This window comes from Triticum aestivum, chromosome 7A (assembly GCF_018294505.1).
Source record: "Triticum aestivum cultivar Chinese Spring chromosome 7A, IWGSC CS RefSeq v2.1, whole genome shotgun sequence".
Classification (NCBI taxonomy): Eukaryota; Viridiplantae; Streptophyta; class Magnoliopsida; order Poales; family Poaceae; genus Triticum; species Triticum aestivum.
In genome coordinates, this window is record NC_057812.1 from 737,300,541 (window position 1) to 737,323,549 (window position 23,009).

General features: G+C 45.8%; 1 pseudogene; it reads right to left on the bottom strand.

The window, feature by feature from the left end:
* Window positions 1–12,533: 12,533 nt before the first annotated feature.
* LOC123153946 (sucrose synthase 7-like) overlaps window positions 12,534–23,009 on the bottom strand; it is an 18,550-nt pseudogene continuing 8,074 nt past the window's right edge.

Below are 23,009 nucleotides of genomic sequence, written 5' to 3' on the forward strand. Positions count from 1 at the left end.
GTACCGCGCAACTCTCGCCGGTACCATAAACCCACCATGTACCTTCCTCAAAAGAGCCACCATACCTAACTATTACACTACAAGAAATATGTCAACTTGTGACCACCACTATTGGTCACTGAATGGTCACAAATTTCCATTTGTGACCTTTTTGTGACCAAAAACATAAGATCAAAAGTTGGCCGTCATAAAGTGACTATAGCGACCTTTGTTCTGGAATGGTCGTAGACGTTTATGACCAAAATACGTCTACTGTGGCGTTTTGGTCACTAGCAATCTCCCCAGGCCACGTAGGCATCCAGCATGGCAAGATGATGTGGCACAAGATTCAGCCCGGTCCAATTTGGTTTTCTACATGGGCCTAGCCCAACAATTCGGCCTTTTCAATATATACTTTTCTGTTAATTTTCGCTAGCTACATGGGCCTAGCCCATTTTATTTTCTAGGACGTGGCCTTCTATAATTCATTTCTTTTTTTGGGCCTCAGCCCTTTTATAGCCCAATTTATTTTGGGCCTCCACAACATACATTTAGAAGCTTGACATCACAAGGGCAGCTATTCCAGCTTGACATATCAGCATGTACGCATGTATCCAAACCATTTTATTTCTTTCAACAGCCACAAAGTAGATAGTAGATACATTCAACAGACTAAATTAACATAGGAATGAAGCAACAAAGGGCAGCCCAAGTAGAGGAACTACATGGTACTACAACTACATGGGACTACAGCTACCATTTCTATTTCTACCAGCAGTAGTAGGGACTACCAAGGAGCTAAACGAACAGCGACCGAGCTAAACTAACAGCGATCATCCATCATCAATCAGTGACAGTAGCAATGAGTGGCAGCGGCGACATTCGAGAGAGCCCCTCCCCCTGCTGCTGCTTGGTTGCGTGCTACTGCTTGGTGTGCTGCATCACTAGTCACCCTGCACAGCAAGAATTTTAGCTTTACATAAGGTTTGCAAGAACAGGACCCTGATACATGAGATTGACATTCACAAGCTATTTGCATTTATATTTAGAACTGGATCACACCATTTGCATTACTAGTTATGTATTGACATACTAATCTAAAAGAACATATATAGAAACATATGAATTTTATTTATGAATACCATTACAGAAGTACTAAAAAACAAGAGCTCATTACACAAGAATCCAGGAAGACCCATCAATTATGCGCCGGAGCGGGAGATGTGCATGCAGATCAAATAATAGATTCGAGCAAGAAGGATGTACTACCTGAAATGGGAAACTAGGAGGCCAATCCGACGAGTCCCACCCAAGCTGTGGAAGGAGCAGCGGCAGCAGCTGCAGAAGGACTCGACGGCCCAGACACCGTCATGGACCTGGTAGGTGACGACGACATGGTAGTGGTGGAAGCCGCCGCCGAGGCCGACTGCGCCTACGGCATCCTCGTCGTCCTACAAGGCGATGAGGACGGTCGGGTCGGCGTTGAGCCGGTGGTCGTGGTTCCTGTAAAAACTACAGGAAACTTAATTACTTCTCAATACTGTGGGGTCACACTTTCAGAAAACCTGTCTATCTATATACAAACTTGAAAGATAAGCCATGCAAAGGTTCAGTGGATCCAAATAAACATGCACATCATAAAACTAGAGGAACAGACAGTCAACACGTATATATCTAGTCAATAAAATATGCATGCAAAGTTGTACTGATGTAGACATGCTTTCACATCAAAATTCAGAAACATTAGAGTCTCGCTGCATCTCAAAATCAAGCCGATCTAACATGTAGGCACTGATTAACAGATCCAATAATACTAATGCAATTGTAATCATACGACAGAATAGAGTATAGGAGGCTCAATCGTTCAACATTTCCAGTGCAAGCATTGTACAAAGCAAAACAAATTAAGACCCAATAAGACACTATTACAGTACAGTACGACGGCGTCTATTGCCTCGATCGTTCAACATTTCCAGTGCAAGCATTGTACAAAGCAAAACACCCAATAAGACACAAATACAGTACAGTACGACGGCGTCTATTGCCCATCTAGAAAACAAGGTGACATACTGCAGGTTCAAAAATTTCCTACCAATAATGATATGTTTGTACAATGGTTGGTGTATGCGGAGCTCGTCATTGTATGATGTATAACAGATGTTGTATAACAGAGAAGAATGGCAAAAAAACATTTGGTGGCATTGCGATGTTGAAAGAAGTATGCAAAAAAGCTACTCAGTTGCTAGCAAGATGAATCAACAAGAACTGTGAAGGTTGGAGTCTAGAAAGGTATTCCCTGTTGGAAATCGACTACGACAGCAGTTAAGCTATGCATCATTCTTGGCGATGGATCTCATCCCTGTCATTTTTAGCAATCACTGCACGTAAAAGAAGTAAAGCATGTCAGTTGTATTGATTTTCAAACACACAAAAATGAAGGAGCAAAAGGCAGCCAAAATATAACTGCAGGGCCCTCTTAACAAATAATGTTTGTGCTCAGTCTGTTAGTACAAACACTACTATATCTGCCAAATGCATAGGCCAATTAATATGCCTATTTATATAAATGGATGGGTTAAGTGTACAAGAGTGGTAGGCCTAAAATTCCCAAAATTAGACAGGGAAACGAAATGCTTGTTGCATGCCGCACGCTGTCTAGAACAGTAGTGGAAAGAGATGAGTCTGTAGGCTGCCCGCCTGCCTGCCTGATATGATGGTGAGAGAGATGGGCGGTAGCAGCGAAAGATAAGCCATATAGCTTTGTTTAATATTACTAAGATATATAGCCATTAGTTCGTTTTAACATGGAACCCAAGAGTATGTGACTCTAGCACCCTGAGAAAGATGTTAATATGCCATCATACTAGCTGATAGACAAACATTCCAGGAAGAATAGATGCTTGTTTAACGGGTACAATCGGTACTGCTATCTCTAACAGACAAATTTAAAGATATTAAAAGAAGCACCTGATAGAGAATTTTGCCAACAATTGCAGTGCTTCAGTTATGTTTCAGGAAATAACAAACTACGACTTAGAGCAACAGTTTGAATAACAGTGGGTTCTGACATCAAATTGGAATTTTTATGAGCCTCACGAACTCAAATTACATTCCATATATACTAATATGGTTCACTATCATCACGAGAGCCCCTCAATCATGCATCAATCATAATATCATCATCAGCATAGCTCTTGGAAATAAGACAAAGAATAGAGGAATTACCGAAATCGGTGAATCTCTTCCTAGGGACATGCATGAACTCTGCATACTCCCTGTCTTCATCAATCCTATGGAGTTGCAGAACCAGCGGGCGACGGGTGACAATGCCTGCAGAATCAAACCAAACAAAACAAATCAATGCGTCACAAAAACAAAACAGGACGCCAAAATGGACAAGCTCTTGCTGCTTGAATAACCATACCTGGACCCTGGGTAGGAAATCCTTTCCAACAACGCTCTCCAGCACTGAAGATTTACCCGAACTCTATAGTGTGCCAAAGGAGTTCAAATGTCAAAACACAGAACCACATCTGGTAATTGTATACCCACTTGTACTGAGATGCGCTTGAACCACTCTTAACAGCGCGAGTTCATGCAGAACTGCTTGCTTGAAACTAGGAGGATTCTCATTACGCGAAACAACATGCCCCCTAGTTGATCCCAAGTGGTAGTAGTACCTAGCTTCCTAGCACTACACAATTACTGGTCATGTAGGCAACTACGTGCAACCAAACTATATAGCAAAAGATTCAAACAAGCAACAGCGGCCCAAATCTAGCTGACAACCCCTACAACAACCGCAGATCCAAGCATAGCTAGACCACATCACCGCGGCCAAACCGTGGACAAACCAGGCATCCAAGTTGGGTGGCAAGGTTGCGAGATCCAGCAGACACAGCTGGGGCGCCAGATCCGGCGGAGGGGGGAGAAAACGGACGGGGCGCGCACCTGGCCTCCGACGACGGCGATGGACGGCAGCGAGTCCCAGAGGGTGGGGAGGGCGCTCTCCTCGTCGTGGTCGCCAAGCGCCGTGCAAGCGCGCTGCAGCTTATTGACGAGCGAGATCAGGTTCTCCATGGCCGTCGGCGCGGGATCTGGCCGGACCCGATCGGGCGGGCGGGGTCGAGGCGGTGGAGTGGGGAGGGAGGGAGACGAGACGACGCCAACTGCTGAGCCGAGCCGCGTCGGTCGGGCTCGAGCTGTGGATGGTCGGAGCAGCGAGGGCGACGCGGATCGACGGGGGAAGGCGCGCGGCGGCCGACGGGGAAGAAGCTCGTATCCGGCGATGTGGGGGCACCCAGCTTGAACTGGTGGCCGTAGTCGATGCAGAGGGAAGCTTCGGAGCTCGTGGACACCTTCGCATGTCGCCATGTGGTGGGTGAGGATGTGCGGATCGAAGGGTGCGACGGGGGGATCGATCTGAGTTAGGGTTTGGGCTGCGGGTGGGGGGTATCTCTTTTTGTTTTCTTTTTTTCTTTTTTCTGTAGAAAGATGGATGGATGGATGGACGCCATGTCATCAATCCGTGGGAAGTGTTCTGATTGGTTCGAAAAGTCAATGGTTTAAAATAGTTTTCAAGTACTAAATATAGAGGGATTTTGTGAAGTAGCTATAAAAATATTTTTCAAAAGAGCACCAGACAAATTTTCACTAGAGTTAGACCACATTTTATGGATAAGGACCAATTTGTATGCATTTCCGATCTTCCTAGCTATTTTTAATCATTTTCCGAGTGGCAAAAATGGGTTTTTTGTGAAGAACCTACCAAATATTTGTTGCAAAATTGGACTCCATCAATTTTCTAAAATACTAGTCCATATTTAATATAAAATTGACCAAATGGTTGGGTGTCAAAATTTTTGATCCACCTCTCGTGAAGAAGACAAATTTCCACCGGTTCAGTTGGAAGCGGGTCAAATTTGAACTACAGCTGCCTCATAGTTTGCTCTTTATTTTTCTCAAAAAATATTTTTAGGTACAAAAGTATCTATTTAATCAGAGAAACACCAAAGGTTTTCCAAAACTCAACCACTAGCTAGGAACGGTCAAGCCCTCTGTTTTGACCGCATTTTGAAACGGGCATAAAAAATTCAAAAAAAATCAAAAAAAATGGAAAACCCTCGCATTGTGTCATTATATGTGGTCAAGTTTCCAGAAAAACTAACAAACTTGTAATACGGCAATTATTTTAAAAAAGTATTCTCAGAAATGAGCTATCATGCGTGAAGATTCATGGCTTTCAAGCGAAATGATCAATCTTATGGTCACATTCATGGCATAGTTTGTTCAAATGATCTCATATTGTGCACAAGGGTGTATCTTGGAATTCCAAACAATGTTGCCTAAGGGAGTGTTCATTTTCTTTGCACGGAAAATTCATTTTCCATTTTTCGAGTGCCCAAAATGAGTTTTTTTGTGAAGGACCTACCAAATAATTGTTGCAAAATTGGACCAGATCAATTTTATAAAATACTAGGCCATATTAAATTCACAATTGACCAAATGGTTGGGTGCCAAAAAATTTGATCCACCTCTGGTGAAAAAGACAAATTCCCGCCGATTCAGCTGGAAGCGGGTCAAATTTGAACTGCAGCTGCCTCATAGTTTGCTATTTATTTTTTCCAAAAATCATTTCTAGGTACATAAGTATCTATTTAATCAGAGAAACATCAAAAGTTTTTCAAGATTCAACCACTAGCTAGGAACGGTCAAGCCCGCCGTTTTGACCGCATTTTGAAACGGGCATAAAAAATTCAAAAAAAAATCAAAAAATTGGAAAACCTTCGCATTGTGTCATTATATGTCACCAAGTTTCCAGGAAAAATAATAAACTTGTAATACGGTAATTATTTTAAAAAAGTGTTCTTAGAAATGAGCTATCATGTGTGAAGATTCATGGATTTCAAGCCAAACTCTCAATCTTATGGCCACATTCATGGCATAGTTTGTTCAAATGATCTCATATTGTGCACAAGGGTGCATATTGGAATTCCAAACAATGTTGCCTAAGGAAGTTTTCATTTTCTTTGGACGAAAAAACCATTTTCCATTTTCTGAGTGCCTGAAATGAGTTTTTTTTGTGAAGGACCTACCATATATTTGTTGCAAAATTGGACCTAATCAATTTTATAAAATATTAGGACATATTTAATGCACAATTGACAAAATGGTTGGGTGCCAAAAGTTTTGATCCACCTCTGGTGAAAAAGACAAATTCCCGTCGATTCAGCTGGAAGCGGGTCAAATTTGAACTGCAGCTACCTCATAGTTTGCTATTTATTTTTTCCAAAAATCATTTCTAGGTACATAAGTATCTATTTAATCAGAGAAACATCAAAAGTTTTCTAAGATTCAACCACTAGCTAGGAACGGTCAAGCCCGCCATTTTGACCGCATTTTGAAACGGGCATAAAAAATTCAAAAAAAATCAACAAATTGGAAAACCTTCGCATTGTGTCATTATATGTGACCAAGTTTCCAGGAAAAATAATAAACTTGTAATACGGTAATTATTTTAAAAAAGTGTTCTCATAAATGAGCTATCAAGTGTGAAGATTCATGGCTTTCAAGCCAAATGATCAATCTTATGGCCACATTCATGACATAGTTTGTTCAAATGGTCTCATATTATGCACAAGGGTGCATATTGGAATGGCAAACAATGTTGCCTAAGGAAGTTTTCATTTCCTTTGGACGAAAAAACCATTTTCCATTTTTCTGAGTGCCCAAAATGAGTTTTTTTAAGGACCTCCCAAATAATTGTTGCAAAATTGGACCAAATCAATTTTCTAAACTACTAGGACATATTTAATGCACAATTGAAAAAATGGTTGGGTGTAAAAAGTTTTGATCCACTTCTCGTGAAAAAGACAAATTTCCGCCGATTCAGCTCGAAGCGGGTCAAATTTGAACTGCAACTGCCTCATAGTTTGCTATTTATTTTTTCCAAAAATCATTTCTAGTTACATAAGTACCTATTTAATCATAAATACATGGTTTGGTGGCGATACGTCGAGGTTTGGGCGGTGGCCGAGGCCCCCAACTCTAGAGCGCGTAAACTCGCATGCCCACCGCGTGGTCACCGCCTGGCCGTGGTGTTGCCATGTGTTCTGGGCGGCCTAGGCATGTCTAGTGGGTTGGGCACTCCCCAGGTAGGTGCTAGGAAGAAAATCACAACATAAGATTGTCACGAAGAGACCGATCGATGCTCAAACATGAATAAGCAGTCAAGTGTTTGATTAGCGGTACGGGAAATGCACATGGCCAATGGGCGTGAGTTTTGGCCGAGGATGATCATCTACTAAGGAGAATGTATTCACAAATTTTTAGCTCAAAAGGAGGATCCTAGGTGGTACTTGCTTTGCAAAGTACCACACTGGACAAAAATATGAATGTTGAAGCTGGGCTCAAAATAATGAATGGATTGAGCTGAAATTTGGTGGAGGATGGTTATTTGGGCATACGAAAGTATTGTAGAAAATTGATATCATTTTGACATGCCAAAGTAGTACTTCCTTCACAATGCTCTTCTATGGACAAAAACTTGGGAAAACTAGTGAGAGAGATTGGATGAATGAAATGAGCTAAAAATTGGTGTAGGTAAGTTACATAGGTATGGTCATGCACTGGTAAATTTTCAGATCATTTGGGTAAGCCTAGCTAGTACTTACTTCACAAAGCTTCTCTCGAGGTAGAAACTTTGGAAATTTCCTGAGAAAGATTTACTAGGAAAATTGAGCTGAATATTATCATGTGGCAATGATTTGGGTATGGAAGAGTGCCCGAAAAGTTTGAGGGTAATAGGAGTGGTCTATATAACACTTGCTTTGCAATGTGCCAATTTGGCCATAAAATATAAATTGAACCTGGGCTCACATAGATGATTTGACTGAGCTGAAATTTGGAGGAGGGTGATAATTTGGGCATATGAAGGAACTGTATAAATTTCATGTCATTTAGAGATATAAAAAAGGTACTTCCTTCACAATGCTTCTAGGTGGACAAAAACTTTGGAAATTTGCCGAGGAAGATTTGCTAGGAAAATGGAGCTGAATTTTGTCATGCGGTAATGATTTGGATAGGAAAGATTGCCCAAAAATTCCGAGGGCAATCAAGAATATATAAATAGCACTTCCTTCATAAAGTGTTGTTGTGAACAGAATAGGAAAATGAATATTGTTGAATTAGTTTTGAACTAGGCAAGGAAGGACTTTTACATATTTGATGAAGATATGCCCCAAAGAATTTATGAGATTTTTTTGGGAATTTTGGGAATGATAGAAATATAGGTTGCTTCACAACCTAGGGCAAAAACTGTCACATGGACATGACACATAGGCAAAACTGATGAGATGGCGCCTAGTCATCACAACCCACCACAATCTACAAGGCTATGACCATCTATATTGGTCATTAACAACTAGAAATAAGGCAGTGGACTAGCACTGTTTGCTTTGTGACCATTTCATGTAAGGAAATTACGACCTTTCTGACCAAAATGGTCGCAATGGTTTAGGGTTTGGAGCCCCCTGAACAGCTTTTGACCAATTGGTCTAAAATGGTCATAAATTTATGACCAATTCTTCGAGGGTCACTCACAGAAGGTCATAAGTTGACATATTTCTTGTAGTGTTATGGCATTTCCATAGCCATTCCGAGATATATTGCCATGCAACTTTCCACCGTTTCGCTTATTATGACACGCTCCATCATTGCCATATTTCTATGCATGATCATGTAGTTGACCTTGTATTTGTGGCAAAGCCACCGTTCATAATTCTTCCATACATGTCACTCATGAGTCATTGCACATCCCGGTACACCTCCGGAGGCATTCATATAGTCATATTTTGTTCTAAGTATCAAGTTGTAATCCTTGAGTTGTAAGTAAATAAAAGTGTGATGATCATCATTATTAGAGCATTGTCTTAGTGAGCACAGGATGATGGAGACTATGACTCCCCCACAAGTCGGGATGAGACTCCGGACGCAAAAAAAAAGAGGCCATAAAAAAAGAGAAAAGGCCCAAATAAAATAAAATAAAAATGAGAGAAAAAGAGAGAAGGCACAGTGCTACTATCCTTTCCCCACACTTCTGCTTCAAAGTAGCACCATGATCTTCGTGATAAAGAGTCTCCTATGTTGTTACTTTCATATACTAGTGGGAATTTTTCATTATAGAACTTGGCTTGTATATTCCAATGATGGGCTTCCTCAAAATGCCCTAGGTCTTCGTGAGCAAGCGAGTTGGATGCACACCCACTAGTTTCTTATGTTGAGCTTTCATACATTTATAGCTCTAGTGCATCCGTTGCATGGCAATCCCTACTCACTCACATTGATATCTATTGATGGGCATCTCCATAGTCCATTGATACGCCTAGTTGATGTGAGACTATCTTCTCCTTTTTGTCTTCTCCACAACCACCATTCTATTCCACCTATAGTGTTATGTCCATGGCTCACGCTCATGTATTGCGTGAAGATTGAAAAAGTTTGAGAACATCAAAATTATGAAACAATTGCTTGGCTTCTCGTCGAGGTTGTGCATGATTTAAATATTTTGTGTGGTGAAGATGGAGCATAGCCAAACTATATGACTTTGTAGGGATAGCTTTCTTTGGCCATGTTATTTTGAGAAGACATGATTGCTTTGTTAGTATGCTTGAAGTATTATTATTTTCATGTCAATATTAAACTTTTCCCTGAATCTTATGGATCTGAATATTCTTGTCACAATAAAGAGAATTACATGGATAAATATGTTAGGTAGCATTCCACATCAAAAATTCTGTTTTTATCATTTACCTACTCGAGGACGAGCAGGAATTAAGCTTGGGGATGCTGATACGTCTCCAACGTATCTATAATTTTTGATTGTTCCATGCTATTATATTATCTGTTTTTGACGTTTATGGGCTTTATTATGCACTTTTATATTATTTTTGGGACTAACCTATTAACCCAGAGCCCAGTGCCAGTTTCTGTTTTTTCCTTGTTTTAGAGTATCGCAGAAAAGGAAAATCAAACGGAGTCCAATTGACCTAAAACTTCACGGAACTTATTATTGGACCAGAAGAAGCCCATGGAGTATCGGAGTTGGACCAGGAGAGTCCCGGACTACCCACGAGGGTGGGGGCGCGCCCACCCCCCTGGGAGCGCCCCCTGCCTCGTGGACAGCTCGGAGGTCCACCGACGTACTTCTTCCTCCCATATATACCGATATACCCAAAAAAAATCGAAGAGCACAATAGATCGGGAGTTCCACCGCCAGAAGCCTCCGTAGCCACCGAAAACAAATCTAGACCCGTTCCGGCACCCTGCCGGAGGGGGCAATCCCTCTCCGGTGGCCATCTTCATCATCCCGGTGCTCTCCATGACGAGGAGGGAGTAGTTCTCCCTCAGGGCTGAGGATATGTACCAGTAGCTATGTGTTTGATCTCTCTCTCTCTCTCGTGTTCTTGATTTGGCACGATCTTGATGTATCGCGAGCTTTGCTATTATAGTTGGATCTTATGTTTCTTCTCCCCCTCTACTCTCTTGTAATGGATTGTGTTTCCCCTTTGAAGTTATCTTATCGGACTGAGTCTTTAAAGATTTGAGAACACTTGATGTATGTCTTGCCGTGCGTATCTGTGGTGACAATGGGATATCACGTGATTCACTTGATGTATGTTTTGCTGATCAACTTGCGGGTTCCGCCCATGAACCTATGCATACGGGTTGGCACACGTTTTCGTCGTGATTCTCTGGTAGAAACTTTGGGGCACTCTTTGAGGTTCTATGTGTTGGTTGAATAGATGAATCTGAGATTGTGTGATGCATACTGTATAATCATACCCACGGATACTTGAGGTGACATTGGAGTATCTAGGTGATATTAGGGTTTTGGTTGATTTGTGTCTTAAGGTGTTATTCTAGTACGAACTCTAGGGCAGTTTGTGACACTTATAGGAATAGTCCAACGGATTGATTGGAAAGAATAACTTTGAGGTGGTTTCGTACCCTACCATAATCTCTTCGGTTGTTCTCCGCTTTAGTGACTTTGGAGTGACTCTTTGTTGCATGTTGAGGGATAGTTATATGATCAAATTATGTTATTATTGTTGAGAGAACTTGCACTAGTGAAAGTATGAACCCTAGGCCTTGTTTCCTATCATTGCAATACCATTTATGCACACTTTTACCATTAGTTACCTTGCTGTTTTTATATTTTCAGATTACAAAAACTATTATCTTCTATCCATATTGCACTTGTATCACCATCTCTTCGCCGAACTAGTGCACCTATACAATTTACCATTGTATTGGGTGTGTTGGGGACACAAGAGACTCTTTGTTATTTGGTTGCATGGTTGCTTGAGAGAGACAATCTTCATCCTACGCCTCCTACGGATTGATAAACCTTAGGTCATCCACTTGAGGGAAATTTGCTACTGTCCTACAAACCTCTGCATTTGGAGGCCCAACAACGTCTACAAGAAGAAGGTTGCGTAGTAGACATCATGTATCATGTATCGTATGTATGTAGTATATACTCATGATCACTTCCCAAAGTGATCACGACCCGATAGAATAGCATAGCAGACAAACAAGAATGTAGGGCCACTTATGTAATACTAGCATCCTATACTAAGCATTAGGATAGCAGGTAAGGTATCAACAGTAGTAGCAAAGACAGGTTATGCAGAAATATATGGTCAACCCGATGAAACAGTAACACTACTCTAATGTAAGCAGCAGAGAGAAGGATTAGGCGGTATCGGGATGATCAAGGAGGTTTTGCTTTCCTGGAAGCTCTGTCTAGAAGGAGGGATCGTCGACTCCGTAGTCGTACTGGGTAGTAGCGGCATCAGTCTCGATGTCTAATGGAGAGAAGAGGGGGAAGAAACAACAAGTACAATGCAAACAGATGCATCACAATTCATGCATGGCAACAAGCATTGGTAGATGTGGTCTAACATAGTACTACACGATACTCGTGAAGGGGGAAAACATCCGGGAATGCTTTCCCAAAGTTTGGCGTTTTCCGATCAGATGAATCGGAGGGGACGTTTCCATGTTCTCTATGCTAGGGGCACATGATAGATGAATGGAGTGCGTATTCAGATTCGTCACATTTTTGTGAGCAACTTTCATGTACAAAATATTTTTATCCGAGTTACAGATTATTTTATATTAATTTCCAAAGTTTAAATGATTTTCTGGAATTACGGGGCTTATTTTGATACGGAAATTATTAAATGCATAAATACTAGATACACCCAGAAATGTACCCAGCCAATGCCTTTGTGAGGTTGACACAAGGGCCCAGTGGCTAACTCAGCAGCTGACTGGGCAGGCCTTATCCACAGGAATAGTAGGGGGGCACCATCTGTCATTGGCTGCAGTGCTAACCAGGGATATTTATAAAGTGATTTAATTAAAAAAAGGTTGGACCCGCCTGTCAGCAGGTCATTAGGTTCATTTAATTAGTGTTTAATTAATCCAAAGTTAATTTAGACACGGGTCCCATTTGTCATTTACACATGGGTGGTGGATTAGAGCCCAGCTTAGCAGCTAATATCAAAGGGTCCACCTGCCGGTGGCCCACGGGCCGGTTCAAACGGCCGGCCACGCCGGCGGGGCAAAACAGGCAGCGCCACGCGGGACCTCGCCACAATCACCCCTCCGGCCACAAACGGGCACGTGGTTGGGCGTGTCTGGCAGCATGGGAGGTGCTGCGTCGGACGGTGGTCGTGATAGTCGCCGGGGAGGCCGGGAACGCTGTCGGCGCTGATGGCAGGCGGCAGGCGGAGCTCGGCCTTGAGGAAAACGGTGTCAGGGTCAGCCAAAACAAGCAAGGGGAGGGGGAAAGCGGACGGCAGCTCACCGTAGAGCTTACTACATGACATATAAGCAAAAATTTCTTAAAATGCGCTATATTACTATCTAAGTTACTTCCACTATGATAGCCCGAATGTGATAATGTCTCGTGCATGAAAAACAGCCAGCTTCTCGCATTCGGCTCTGTACAACCAATCATGTGCTCGGTTACGGTGGGATCCGAGAGTGCCCAGGTGCACCTGATATCGTGCAATCAATAAGGGAGTGGCTTCATGAGTTAGCGCTGCCGTGTGGTACCAAATTTAGTACCACACAGCTCGTTTCTAATTCTGTTCCGCAGCTTACATAAGCTGCTGGGCTATTTTTTTTTTTGCAATGAACTTGGGGAGCTTTATTGCATAGCTAACATATGATTACAATCTGCCCGCAGGCCACTTAGAAGAAAGGATGGACAGCTCTCAAGCCAACAGCCTGAAACCAACAAGGAACAGGCCCGTTTAGCACAAGAGTCGGCCAAAGTATTAGCCTCCCTTGGAACATATCTAACAGAGAAAGAGATAAAAATGAAGACTTCTCCCCAATGTCATCTAAAATAGGCACAACAATTGACCTCGAACTGTCACGCGATAACCAGAGGTTGACAACCTCTAAACAGTCTACTTCCATCAGCACATGTGAGAAACCACGCAGCTGAGCGATGATGACTCCCTCCCGTAGAGCTAAGGCCTCCGCAACGAGAGGATCTGTCACCCCCGGGAAGGGTTTGCTCCATGCTCCGATGAACGAAAGGTGAGACCGAGCTATCCCACCCCCTCCCGCACACCGAGCATCGCTGTTAATAGCACCATCCGTGTTGATCTTGATCCATCCCACATCCGGCGTGCGCCACTGCGCTCCTGACACGCCCCTCGTAGGTTTTGGAACATCAATCATTAAAATATCATCGCGAACTATCTTTACCGATCTTGTCATGCGTCCATCGATTCCGATCAGACCATATCGCATGCATAACCGTGATAATCCTGCATCTGTCTTGATCTTCTATGATGTCGTCCGTCAATACATCCCTCGCCCAAGTGGCAGGGTGTAACCTTGGTAACTTCAAACCCAAGAAATCTCGGGCTATTGCCCAAAATAATTTGGCATGTGAACAGTTTATCAGTGCATGTCGTAGATCCTCCACTGAGGCTTTACACAGATCACACACTGCTGCTGTCCGGATATGCCTATGCTGAAGAGTAGCATAGTCTGGTAGAATTCCATGCAAGACCCGCCACCAGAAAACACGGACTCTGGGAATAACCTTTAGTTTCCACAAGGCGATCCACATGGGTCTATCTGAAGTTGAACGCTCTTCCTCTAGAGCTGAACGCTCTTTCCGAGTCACTAGAGCACAATAAGCCGTTTTAACAGAATAGACACCGGACCTCTCCAAGTCCCATGCAAGATAATCCTCACCACCATTCGCTCTCAACGGTATATTCAAAATTGTGTCCGCATGTGGTGCAAGAAAATTTCTTCGAACCAACTCCACATCCCACGTTCCATTCTCATGATCAAATAATTCAGAGACACGATTTATAGGATCGATCCCGATGCGACCCATTGGCTTGAGAGTGGCCGTGTTCGGTATCCAGCGATCTGTCCAGATGGAGATGGACTCCCCATCCCCAACCCTCTTGATCAAGCCTTGTTCCAACACAGCTCGACCTGAAATAATAGCTTTCCACGTAGCAGATGCCGAGCGAGGCGCTGTAGCGTCCATAAAACTGCAGTTATGGAAATACTTGCCTTTCAGAACTCGCGAACACAAGGAGTCAGGGTTTGTCATTAGCCGCCACCCGTGCTTACCAAGTAGGGCTAGATTAAAAAGCTCAAAGTCACGAAAACCCATGCCTCCTTCTGCTTTCGGCACAGAAAGATTCTTCCAAGACAGCCAATGAAGAGATCTCCTGTCAATGTCACTGCTCCACCAATACTTAGCCATGGAAGAAGTTAATTGTGAGCAGACCCCCTTAGTCAGTTGAAAGCAAGTCATGCTGAACGTAGGGATAGCTTGGACCACTGATTTGAGAAAAACTTCCCTCCCAACACATGCCAAATTCTTTTCAGACCAGCCTTGCATCTTACTCCGGCTCCTCTCACCAATATGAGAAAAACTTCCACTTGTAATCCTGCCGACCGCCGTTGGTAAACCCAAGTAGCGTTCGGTAAAAGCTTCAACAAGAATTCCTAGTGTCTATTTAATCTCAGCCCTTAGAGGTGGCAATGCATTAGGACTGAAATAAACTGCACTCTTCTCCCGGTTTACTGCCTGACCAGAGCAGGCCGCATAAATCCTGAGGATATCATTCAATCTATTTGCACTTTCCACCTTCGCATTCATAAAGATTAAACTATCGTCCGCAAAAAGCAAATGATTAACCCAAGGCGAGTGGACACTCACCCTAATACCTCGATCAATATATGCACCGCCATAATTATTCATTAAGGATGTGAGGCCCTCCGCACATATAAGAAAGAGAAAAGGAGATGCTAGATCCCCTTGTCGCAACCCTCGGGAGGGTGTGAAAAACGGCAAAAGTGATCCGTTTACCTTGACCGTGAACCGGACGGAGGTAACACACTTCATAATGAGCCGCACGAACTTGTCACAAAATCCCAGTTTGACTAACATCGCCTCCAAATAATGCCACTCGACACGGTCATAAGCTTTCAACATATCGAGTTTGATAGCACATGAGGCTTGTTTGCATCGCTTCTTTTTCTTCATGGCATGCACACTTTCATAAGCTACCAAGACGTTGTCAGTAATTAACCATCCTGGCACAAAAGCACTTTGTTCCTCCCCAATGATCTCATCCATAAGCCCGCGTAACCTGTTAGTGATTGCCTTGGATGCAATTTTGTACAGGACTGGGCAGAGAGAAATTGGTCGGTGTCGGTGTCAAAACCGGCGGATCTCGGGTACGGGGTCCCGAACTGTGCGTCTAGGCTGGATGGTAACAGGAGGCAAGGGACACGAAGTTTTACCCAGGTTCGGGCCCTCTCGATGGAGGTAAACCCTACGTCCTGCTTGATTAATATTGATGATATGGGTAGTACAAGAGTAGATCTACCACGAGATCGAGGAGGCTAAACCCTAGAAGGTAGCCTACAGTATGATTGTTGATGTGTATGTTGTCCTACGGACTAAAACCCTCCGGTTTATATGACACCGGATAGGGTTAGGGTTACATAGAGTCGGTTACAATGGTAGGAGATCTAAATATCTGCATCGCCAAGCTTGCCTTCCACGCCAAGGAAAGTCCCTTCCGAACACGGGACGGAGTCTTCAATCTTGTATCTTCATAGTCCAGGAGTCCAGCTGAAGGTATAGTTCGGCCATCCGGACACCCCCTAATCCAGGACTCCATCAGTAGCCCCTGAACCAGGCTTCAATGACGACGAGTCCGGCGTGCAGATTGTCTTCGGCATTGCAAGGCAGGTTCCTCCTCCAAGTACTTCATAGAAGATTTTGAACACAAAGATAGTGTCCGGCTCTGCAAAATAAGTTTCCACATATTGCCATAGAGAGAATAATATTTACACAAATCTAATCTGCTGACGTATTCTGTAGTGTGACATCACACCACGACCAAGATTTTATTCGAACCGTTTTACTGTCCCATCTCAGCGCGTTATGCGAGGAGGTTTCCTTGGCACGTCTTGTTAAAGCAGAGATCGTGTCCCTTTATTCCGGGATTCTCATCAATACGGGCGTGGGTAACCCAACCGTGCCTTTGATTACGGCGCTTGGGAGATAAGCGAGTTTTACCAGGCTGGTGGGGACATGTAGTTGCGTCCACCCATATAAGGGGATAAGGATCCACCTTTTCATCTACGCCTTCTTCCTCCTTTGCTTATCCATTCTTGCGCACTCGAGCTCCAGCGCCCAAGTCCGTACTCCTCGCCTCGACCTTCTCCAGCCATGTCCGGAGCGGGAGGCAAGTGGTTGGTCTCCTCCGTCACGGAGGGACACATCAAAAAGCTGAGGAAGGCCGGATATCTGGCTAGCAACATCGCGCACCGGCTTCCCGAAACGGGGCAGCTCATCCCCACTCCCAGGCCCCATGAGAGGGTGGTATTCCTCCCTCATTTCCTCCGCGGACTGGGCTTCCCTCTGCACCCATTTGTCCGGGGGCTCATGTTCTACTAAGGTCTGGATTTCCACGATCTGGCCCCGAACTTTGTCCTCAACATCTCGGCGTTTATCGTCATGTGCGAGGCTTTCCTCCGCATCCGTCCCCATTTCGGCCTATGGCTCAAGACTTTCAACGTCAAGCCAAAGGTGGTGCGCGGCAGCCAGGCGGAGTGCGGCGGTGCCATGGTTGGCAAGATGGCCAACGTCCTCTGGCTCGAGGGCTCCTTTGTAGAGAGCCTGAAGGGGTGGCAATCGGGGTGGTTTTACATCACCGAGCCGTGCGACCCTAAGTGGGTCGCAGCCCCCGAGTTCCGGTCCGGACCCCCACGCGGCTCACGTCCTGGAAAGAGACGGGCCTGTCATGGGGCAGCCAAAAGGAGGTGACCAGACTGCAAACATGCATCCAATCCCTGGTGAACAAGCAGCTCAGGCTTGTCAACGTAGTCCAGGTTATGTTCATCCGCTTGATCCTCCCGTGTCAACAACGGGCTTTCAAGCTGTGGGAGTTCGATCCGGCGCGGCACCAAACTCTGAGCATGCTCTTCGACACAACATACGAAGATGCCTGGAAGGTGCTTCTCAAAGGCGCCGAGGCTCCCGCATCCGCTACTGAGGATCGCGGATTCAGCGCGCAGCGTCATGCTAGCGCGGTAAGCTTTTTTGTATTTTTTTTACAGGGCACTAGTTTTTCATAGTTTAACTCTGTGCGGGATCTAAGCTCCCTTACCTTTGACAGGATTGGCAGGCGAAGTCCGGACGGATCGACTGTCCGACACCTTTGCCCGAAGACCCAGCCGATGCCCACCTGGCGAAGCTGCTGGTTCCGGCACCCTATGTGGTGCCGGAGAAGAAGGCCGCGAAAAAGGCCGCGGGGACTCGAAAGAGTGCCCGGTGCCAGGAGGCGTCGGATCCATCATCCGACGGTTCCGAGGCGCATTCCTCCCGTGAAGACGAGGAGGACGAAGAAGAAACCCCTCCTCCTCCAGCGGGGGAAGGGAAGAAAAGGAAGGCCGCCCCAACTGGGGAGGCCGAGGGGTCCAAGAACGCGAGAACCCCTCCTCCGGACTACTCCACCAACGCCGACGACGACGAAGAGGAGTGTCCGCCCAGGGCCAAGCCCCTGGCAAAATCGTAAGTATCCGGATACCTGAGTGATTTCATAGTATTTGATTATTGCACAGCTTTCCCTTATGTCGGATATATTTATGCAGCCCACCCAAAGACCGGCTCGACGCGTCGTCGAGCGGCTCACTGGACTCGTCGGACGTGAACTCGCTTCCGACGGCTTCCTCCCCCCGCCCTACGGACGACACCGAAGTGTTGTCCCAGCAAGTTCCAATCCGGGAGGAGGTGGTCCTAGAGGCGCCGCAAGGCAACCTCCCGGACTCCAGGAGTAAAGGGGACGAAATCCCCCAGGGCTCCAAGTCCGGCCCTAGGCCGGACACCGCTCCGGAACCTTCAAAGGTTCCAGAGTCCGGTGGGGGACCTCCTTCCAAGAGGAGCAAGCCCGCCGCGCCGGCGACTTCCGTCCATCCGGAGGCGCCGGACAATCTGTTGGAGGCGCTCCAAGGCGCCTCCCTCGACGAGGGGCACCGCACTATTATGAGTGCGGTGGTCCAGAAGGTTCAGTCCGCCAAGAGCGGACTAACTGAAGCTTGTACAAGCCTTTTAACAGGCTTTGAGGTAAGTAAAGAATGTGTAAATAACATTACCGCATAGACAGTAGCCCCTGATGCTCTGTTTGGCGTTCGGGAAGAAAAGCCGAATAGAGGATCAAATAAAATTCGCAGGAGTCTAACAAAAAGAAGTCAATATGCGTGTGCAGGCTTCCCTGCTGGCGTCCGCCGCACTGACTACGGAAGTGGACGTGCTAAAGCAGGACCTCGAGCGGTCCGAGCAAGAGCTCGGACGTTCCAAGAAGCAGCTCGAGGACAGTGAAGGTAAGAAAATACCTTGTATAAATGTGTATAAAAAGGTGCAATTGCGAAAAATGACAGGAGTATCGTGGCTATTGTAGGGGCCACGTCTGAGGTGGCGACCCTGAAGTAAGCGCTGCTCGAGGCCGAGAAGAGGTCGGCCATGGAGCGCACTGAGCGAGAAAAGTATGAAGCCGAGGTTGGCAAGGTGTGGCGAGAGCTCCAGGCTCTCATGGAAAAACATGAGAGTTTGGAGCGTGACTCAAGAACGCGAGCGTCCGAGCTCGCGGCGGCTACTAAAAGTGCCAAGTCTGCCAAGGCCGAATCCCAGAAGACCCTCCAGGAGTTGGATGAGGTGAAGAAGATAGCGGCGGGTAAGGCATTCTTTATGCAAAGTAAACATATAAGCGTGAGTTACTTGTCACTCACCCGAATCCAGAGTTCTCCAGGCGCGTTCGCAGATCTTCCCCGGAATATATCTGATGCCGCCGCATTCTATCGAGCCGAGTAGGGCATCTCGACGGAGAAGGTGTTCTGGTCTCAGTACGTTGAGGCCGGACACCCCGTGCCCCTGAGCGACCAGTTGAAGCAACTGGTCAAGCTCCACAAGGCGGCCGAACAGGCCATGAAGGGCCTCATAGTTCGGATGTGGCCTGGAGAGGCTCAGCCTGGGAGCTATTTCGGGCTGGTGTGGCGGCTGGTGGAGGCCTGTCCATGGCTCGAAGTTATCAAGCGCTCTGTGTGCATTGAAGGTGCCCGTAAGGCCCTTGCCCGTGCGAAGGTGCACTGGGGCAAGCTGGATGCTGAGAAGCTTGTGAAGGACGCGCCACCACCGGGGAAAGAGCATCGCAAGCCCGAAAATTATTATAAGGATGTTCTGAAGGGTGCCCGCCTTGTGGCGGATGAATGTTCTATGGATGTAATTTTTGAATAAAACTCGCTCGTTTTGTCCTGTGCGCTGAAAACTTGTTCATATACGCTTTAAGCAATGCTATTTGAATTTAAAATATTACCTTCTGTGCGGCTGTTTATCAATTCTGAGAGATGGCAAGTCGTCGGCTTCTGCCCCCGGGCCGCTAGTGCTGGGGTGTTCGGGGATAAACCTGAGGGCTCTTTTTCCCATGTTTGGGTCCTTCGAGGGAGGCGCTCAGCCCAACGAACAAGGCAATCGGACTATAATGCGTGAACACTCTCACTTAGCCATAGAATTCTATAATTTTAAATTTCGGCGAAGCCCCTGGTATTCGGAAGACCGAGTTCGGGGCGCTATCCACGCCTTGGCCGGACAGAACCGGCTCCTCGCCCTAAGCGGCATAAGTCTTTAAGGACTCGAAAAGACCTCTCGAACAGCGACCAGCTCTCGCCCCATCATGACGGTCAGTTTTAGCTTTCTCCACTGAGGTGCTCAACCCAGCTCAACCGGGGCACAATCGCAGTGGTTCTCCTAGTGCTACCTTAGCCGATATAGCGGAACGTAAGGCACCAAAACATAGGAGTCGGGCAAACCCAACTATTGACCCAAGACATGATTCGGAGCCGATGCATATAATGCTATAAGTTCGGGGTGCAGTACTTGTTAAAGTGTTCGGACTTCTCACACCATGTTGAGGGGTACTGAAGCCCCTGGCGTATTTTGGCCGTACCAAAGTGTACGGGTGCAACATGTCATTAAGGAACATATATAAATATAAAGAAAAAGAGTAATGCAAAAATAGACAAAAGCTATGCATTGTTTATTAAAAAGAGCTGCGATCAAAGCAGAACGATACAAATAATGCGATAAGCAAAAGGTTGGATTATGTAACATGTCCGCTCCAGGGGCAAGCTGCGGAATAATATGCGAAACAGGTATATTGCTCGTGATAGAGGCCACGTGGGAGTTCCATAATGCGGCGCGGCTCATCTGCTTCCCTGGTTCTTGCATCGTTTGTGCGGCAATTGAACTGCCGAACAGGCCTTCCGAAGAGTGGAGTCCTGAAAGTAAGAGAAAATTAAAAAATCGGCAGCCCCTGGTACGGTTGGAGCCGTGTTTTGGGCGTGCCGTGATGGTGCCCCTCCCCCTGTGCCCATGGTATCTCTAGGGCGTAGTTATGTACGCGAAGTACTGACGTCACCTTTTGGCGAGGGTTGGGGTTGGGGACGCATTGCTACGCCTGCTCGAATCGTGCCAAGCGGTCTTGTTGTAGGTTACTCCGGGCGCGCTTGACGGTGTCCGGTCGTTTAGTGGCCGGACTGGAGAAATGTCTGGAGAGGCTGCTTTGTACTTCCGCTGCAAGAGCTGCCGTGTGCTCCTCCATTCGGAGGGAGCGTTCGGTGTTTCCATTGACCGTAATTACTCCTCGAGGGTCTGGCATCTTGAGCTTAAGGTATGCGTAATGCGGTACCGCATTGAACTTAGCGAATGCGGTTCGCTCGAGCAGTGCGTGATAACCACTGCGAAACGGGACTATGTCGAAGATTAACTCCTCGCTTCGGAAATTATCCGGAGATCCGAAGACCACTTCAAGTGCGACTGAGCCTGTACAGTTGGCCTCTACACCTGGTATTACGCCTTTAAAGGTCGTTTTGGTGGGCTTAATCCTCGAGGGATCTATGCCCATTTTCCGCACTGTATCCTGGTAAAGCAGGTTCAGGCTGCTGCCGCCGTCCATAAGGACTCTAGTGAGATGAAATCCGTCAATAATTGGGTCTAGAACACCGTGGCGAAGCAATGTTGAACTTCGGATCAAAGACATTGATGCCCGTGGCGAAGCGGCAAAGACCGGGCATTGTGAATGCATAGTGGTGTTCATATTGACCAGGCTTCTCCTTGCTGCACAATATGTCAATGTTAGAAGTTTCTAGGTGCAAGTACTCAAGCGCTGTTAGAGCACTCAAGTTACAGCAGTATTCATTCTAGTGATGATAAAGTCAGTAGTATTCATGGCAATCATATCGGCAGTAAATTAGCAGGAGAAGTGGTATTTTTGGTCCAGCTCTCTCCACTTAGCATCTGAGTTCTCATACTTTGTCTTCTCGAGAGCATGTGCAATTGTTCCCTGTCAGAAAGAGCACTTAGGGATGTCATATCAACTGTGGTTGGTGGTATAAGAAATCTTGAGGAATCCTATTTAATTAGATATTTTTTCACCTGTGTTACGCCTAGTTTGCTCGACATGAGGGATGCCACCAAGTTGCCGTCAGTGTAGTTGCCAATGATCAAGTCTGGTTTGCCCTCTAGAATGTCAAGAATTTTGGCAGAAGCATTCTAAAATCATGCCAGGATGAAATTTTACTGAATATCACTAACATGAGAATGCTGATAATTAATAATTCGCAGCTGGCAAACCTGAGTATATCTCCCTGTTAGAATAAATCCGAGGCATACCGTTGATCATCCGAGAACCAAGCAATCACACAAGCACGACATCGAGATTTGTTAATGAGGTTCACCATTATGGTTACATCCCGGGGCCTGACTACGGGCGCTCCTCCCCGTGACACCGTCACAATACCGCACCTCTGCCGCCCGGGCGCCGGCACACGCCGCCGGCTCCCCCGCGTGCCCGTGCTATTATGTTGGCATATGTTACATCGTGTGTCTAGCCCCGCTATATATGAGAGGCCTAGGATACAAGTGTCCTACTTGGACACGATTCCATATCCTATGTAAACACAATACTACTCGGAGTCCAATTGTAACCTACCTTGTACACAATATTCGACACAACTCTAACATCTAGGTACGGGTAAATGTCAAACCGGGACACCCACTGGCGCAAATCTTTCCCGTCTTCAGTCTTGAATGGTACACGGAGTATTTGTGAATATTTTGTATTTTCAACCTGTTCGAGCTCCACATTACATTTTGTGCCTTTGGAATCTGGTATCAGTCTTGTTAGCTGCGGCGCAATAGTAGCCATTAGTTTAGCAGTTCTACAAATGACATAGCAGGAATGGCTAGGATCACGGCCTTACCACAAGAATCTTTGGTGTTATATGCAAACCCTGCTGCTTGATTCTTTGCACCAGCTCCTCTTCCATGGACCTGACTTGGTCCAGGATGTAGACAACCTGTCTTAGAAAAACCATGCCTTCAGAATGTGATACCCTGATCAGAGTAT